Source organism: Gymnoscopelus braueri, assembly GCF_963280865.1.
Source record: "Gymnoscopelus braueri genome assembly, contig: SCAFFOLD_206, whole genome shotgun sequence".
Taxonomy (NCBI): Eukaryota; Metazoa; Chordata; class Actinopteri; order Myctophiformes; family Myctophidae; genus Gymnoscopelus; species Gymnoscopelus braueri.
Genome location: NW_027660382.1, coordinates 66,605 through 72,500, shown reverse-complemented (window position 1 = coordinate 72,500; position 5,896 = coordinate 66,605).

Sequence of the window (5,896 nt, the reverse complement as noted above, 5' to 3'; positions counted from 1 at the left end):
ATGGAGTTAGCTGGTTTAGCAGAACGTTTAAGGAGTCAATGGAGTTAGCTGGTTTAGCAGAACGTTTAAGGAGCCAATGGAGTTAGCTGGTTTAGTCAGAACGTTTAAGGAGCCAATGGAGTTAGCTGGTTTAGCAGAACGTTTAAGGAGTCAATGGAGTTAGCTGGTTTGGCAGAACCTTTAAGGAGCCAATGGAGTTAGCTGGTTTAGTCAGAACGTTTAAGGAGCCAATGGAGTTAGCTGGTTTAGCAGAACGTTTAAGGAGCCAATGGAGTTAGCTGGTTTAGCAGAACGTTTAAGGAGCCAATGGAGTTAGCTGGTTTAGCAGAACGTTTAAGGAGCCAATGGAGTTAGCTGGTTTAGTCAGAACGTTTAAGGAGCCAATGGAGTTAGCTGGTTTAGCAGAACGTTTAAGGAGCCAATGGAGTTAGCTGGTTTAGCAGAACGTTTAAGGAGCTAATGGAGTTAGCTGGTTTAGCAGAACGTTTAAGGAGTCAATGGAGTTAGCTGGTTTTGTCAGAACGTTTAAGGAGTCAATGGAGTTAGCTGGTTTAGCAGAACGTTTAAGGAGCCAATGGAGTTAGCTGGTTTAGCAGAACGTTTAAGGAGCCAATGGAGTTAGCTGGTTTAGTCAGAACGTTTAAGGAGCCAATGGAGTTAGCTGGTTTAGCAGAACGTTTAAGGAGCCAATGGAGTTAGCTGGTTTAGCAGAACGTTTAAGGAGTCAATGGAGTTAGCTGGTTTAGCAGAACGTTTAAGGAGCCAATGGAGTTAGCTGGTTTAGCAGAACGTTTAAGGAGTCAATGGAGTTAGCTGGTTTAGCAGAACGTTTAAGGAGCCAATGGAGTTAGCTGGTTTAGCGGAACGTTTAAGGAGCCAATGGAGTTAGCTGGTTTAGCAGAACGTTTAAGGAGCCAATGGAGTTAGCTGGTTTAGCGGAACGTTTAAGGAGCCAATGGAGTTAGCTGGTTTAGCAGAACGTTTAAGGAGCCAGTGGAGTTAGCTGGTTTAGCAGAACATTTAGGAGTCAATGGAGTTAACTGGTTTAGTCAGAACGTTTAAGGAGCCAATGGAGTTAGCTGGTTTAGCAGAACGTTTAAGGAGTCAATGGAGTTAGCTGGTTTAGCAGAACGTTTAAGGAGTCAATGGGGTTAGCTGGTTTAGCAGAACGTTTAAGGAGTCAATGGAGTTAGCTGGTTTAGCAGAACGTTTAAGGAGCCAATGTAGTTAGCTGGTTTAGTCAGAACGTTTAAGGAGCTAATGGAGTTAGCTGGTTTAGCAGAACGTTTAAGGAGTCAATGGAGTTAGCTGGTTTAGCAGAACGTTTAAGGAGCCAATGGAGTTAGCTGGTTTAGTCAGAACGTTTAAGGAGCTAATGGAGTTAGCTGGTTTAGCAGAACGTTTAAGGAGCCAATGGGGTTAGCTGGTTTAGCAGAACGTGTAAGGAGTCAATGGAGTTAGCTGGTTTAGCAGAACGTTTAAGGAGTCAATGGAGTTAGCTGGTTTAGCAGAACGTGTAAGGAGCCAATGGAGTTAGCTGGTTTAGCAGAACGTTTAAGGAGTCAATGGAGTTAGCTGGTTTAGCAGAACGTTTAAGGAGCCAATGGAGTTAGCTGGTTTTGTCAGAAGCGCTTTTTAATACTTTTCATTGGTTCAATATTTTTTTTACCAACATACAGACATAAAGGGTGTTCAATAGCACTGATTTATGGGGGAAAAAATGCAAAAGCGGAAAAATGGAGTTAGCTGGTTCCTGCCGGACAGCAACGATATCCATGTTGGAGTGGATACATGTGTTCAGATGGCTGAGACCCACACACAGACATAAAGGTGTTCAATAGAACTGATTTATTAAAGAACATAAAGATGGAGATAGTTGGTTTCTGCCAGACAGCAATGAATTATTAAAGTTAAAAAAGCACTGACCCATAAGACCTAATTATTTAAAACACAACATGAACTTGGACCATGCTCTGTGTGTGTGTGTGTGTGTGTGTGTGTGTGTGTGTGTGTGTGTGTGTGTGTGTGTGTGTGTGTGTGTGTGTGTGTGTGTGTGTGTGTGTGTGTACGTGTATGTGTACGTGCCACACGTGTGTGACAGGCAGTAGCCTTCTGATTGGCTACACAGCTACCTCCATGATGACATCATTGTCTCTTCTGTTCCTAGCAATGGCTGCTGCAGCTGAGGAGAGAGAGAGAGAGAGAGAGAGAGAGAGAGAGAGAGAGAGAGAGAGAGAGAGAGAGAGAGAGAGAGAGAGAGAGAGAGAGAGAGAGACTAAGAGACTTTTTCACTTTTTTTGTCATTCCACACAGTAAACCGATATCAGTCCCAGCAGATCAGACTCTGCTCGTACATCCAGTCAGCTTTGACCAGCTCCATCCAACAGTTCCACTCCAATGACCACTACCACACCAGGGGCGTTTGGTGGAGTCTAACGTTGATCGGGCCAGAACCGGGCCAGAACCGGTTTGACGGCTAAACTGTTTTTTAATGGCCACTCATTAACAATTCGGCCGAATGCAAATGAGCCCCACTTGAAAACAAAGGCAACTTTCTGTGGTCGGCTACAACAGAATAGGGTGAGGGGCTGCTAATGTTGATTTTTAGTTTTTTTCCCCTGGATCTTGCCCCTACACAGGGACAAGCTGGGTTTACAGACCGGGCCATGGCCTCGTTGGCCCCAATGACGATACGCGCCTGTACCACACAGTCTGTGAATTTATAATAAAGCATATGTAATGGCTATTTCAGAATGCCAACCTGTTCTAAATCAATCTATGTATCTATCTATATTTTGGCCCTAGAATAGTAGCCAAACAGCAGGGTTCTTTTCACAGCTTCTGTTCCTGTCATTCAACAATTGATACAAAGGTCTATTTCCACATTATGCTCTGTGTCAGCATGTAATTTGTCCTGTGATACTATACATGGTCATTGCTAATTTAACCAGTCAGCTCTATGGTACTGTTACTTAGTCTAGCCTGTTTATATTTATCTACATTTAGGGGAGAGATCTTGGTGTATAAAAGGTGTCGCATATGACACTTCAGGAGGCTTGTGCCCCGAATGGGCTGTTGGTCAGGCCAGGAGGCCTGGCTCTACCGATCTGTGTATGCTGTTGCGCTCTGCTGACATCTTCCTAATAAATGATCTAAAACTTCACCTGAATGGAATATTATTATTAATATTGCTATAACATTTGGCGACGAGGATGGGATCAATATTTCATATTTCATAACTAATTATGATTATGGATACTTGATCAAAAGAACTTGAGGGTGAAGGACTTTTTGGGAAAAAGATTTTCTCAAAGCAGATCCGGACCAGATCCAGACGATGAAGGACAAAGAGGAGCACTACAGAAGCAAGCTATGCAGAATCAACTTCTGATGATCTTCAACAAACACACGATTGGAACCTCGCAGACCGATCTACTTTGTCTGTGATGACAAGGAGGGAACCACAAGTTTCAAGCCACAGAGGGAAGGAGCAGAGCATGCGCTTTCCACAGCAGAGCATGCATGGTCACCAGCCATGAGAGCAGCACCAACAATGTCACCATGCAGCAGCAGAGGTGACAAAATCGACACCATGTCAACAACCAAGAGACTTTGCCACAGCAGGATGTCAATGACCCTAAGTTTTTGCCACAGCAGGAGGACCAAGCCACTGAGAGACATGCTGCACGTGAGAGGCACTGGACACTGGAACCACTAGCCAAGTGGAGATCGCTGTCAGAGACATAACCAAATGGACCCGTACGCCAAGTGAAGATGGAGGAAAGAGCCATGAAGACTGGAAAACTATATTTGATATATAACTGAAAATATTTGTTCATACTGCCTAATCTCTGGCATATCAACGTCTGGGGTGAGATAAAAGTTGGTCGTGAAAGGCGAGCCATCCGTAAAACGGTAAATACCTGTACTCCTGTACAAAGTTGGTTGTGAAAGGCCAAAATAGGTCGTGAAAGACGAGCCATCCGGAAAACGGTAAATACCTGTACGAACTGTACAAAGTCCTTAGAAGGAAACTGTCAAAATCAATCCGTGAAAGGCGGTCCGAATTGGTAAATGAATCTGTATGGAGCCCTCAGTCTTGAGAAACAGCGATTTAACATACAAACAGATATAAATGTGACATTATGAGAGAGAGAGCTCTCAAAGCCAAACAAGTAGATCTACTTTGGATATTATTATTAGGTTAACGGCAGAGTCAGTGATGCCTTCTGTGTCAGGCAATTATGCATCAGTTATAAGTCGCACGTCCTGTCTCCTGATATTTTTGTCTGATTGATCATACAGTAAATGGTTGAGTAAATATATAGCTATATCAACATGTAGGTAGGAAAATGTCTATTGATTTGGCATTCTATAAATCACCTGTCGTATGTACATGAATATGATTATTCATGTACAAAAAGAAAAAACTCTGGAATGTAATGGCTATTTCAGAATGCCAACCTGTTCTAAATCAATCTATGTATCTATCTATATTTTGGCCCTAGAATAGTAGCCACACAGCAGGGTTCTTTTCACAGCTTCTGTTCCTGTCATTCAACAATTGATACAAAGGTCTATTTCCACATTATGCTCTGTGTCAGCATGTAATTTGTCCTGTGATACTATACATGGTCATTGCTCATTTAACCAGTCAGCTCTATGGTACTGTTACTTAGTATAGCCTGTTTATATTTATCTACATTTAGGGGAGAGATCTTGGTGTATAAAAGGTGTCGCATATGACACTTCAGGAGGCTTGTGCCCCGAATGGGCTGTTGGTCAGGCCAGGAGGCCTGGCTCTACCGATCTGTGTATGCTGTTGCGCTCTGCTGACATCTTCCTAATAAATGATCTAAAACTTCACCTGAATGGAATATTATTATTAATATTGCTATAACACATATCTGACTAAATACCTCCAAAGAGTTAACGACACCCACAGCCACAAAACTAGAGAGAGCGTTAACAACGATCTGGTACCACCCACCCAGGGTTAGAAAAAAAAAAAAAGGCAAATTCTCCTTCTACAACACTGCCACCCAGGATTGGAATAGTCTAACCCCATCCCTCAGAAAATGCAGTTCGCTGGGATCATTTAAAACAGCCCTGAAAATTCACCTTTCAGGCCAAAGGGGAGGTAGTACAGACAGACCCATTGTTTTTTCTGACTCTGTACATAGTGTTATTTTTCTGTATTTTTGTGATGATATTTGAACTGTTTGGTGCTACTATTATGTTTATGAATTGAATACCAAGGACCAAAATGAAAACAAGACCACAAGGACCTTTTTGGACGGACCTTTTAGACAGAATGTTATTAACTGTACTTGTGCTGTTTTTACATTTCTGCCTAATAAAATATTCAATCAATCGATCAATCAAGGAGTCTTGTTGTTGGACTGTGTTATAGGTCCATCTTGACCACCAACCAGAGGTCTTTCCAAGAACCAGAGTATACATGTGGCTCTATCATTGTCCAGTCACACAGAACCAGTATAGAGACTTTTTCCGGAGGTCACAAATAGGGTTGGGACTCGTTAGGATTCTAACGGTTCCGGTTCCGGACCGGTTCCCTCTTAACGGTTCCGGTTCCTAAACAGTTCCGGTTCCCGGTTCCTAAACAGTTCCGGTTCCCGGTTCCTATAGATATATAAATAAATTATATAAATAAACTATATATATATATATATCTATATATCTATATATATATATATATATATATATATATATATATATATATATATATTCTGTCATTCATTATGCTTATATTATAATTAAGTGATTCCTTGATCACTATTATTACAACTTGTACAACTATTATTTCAACTTAACCACAACAACAATATAATTATGTGCATGCAGACACCACCGGCCACCGCATGAAAATGCTGTT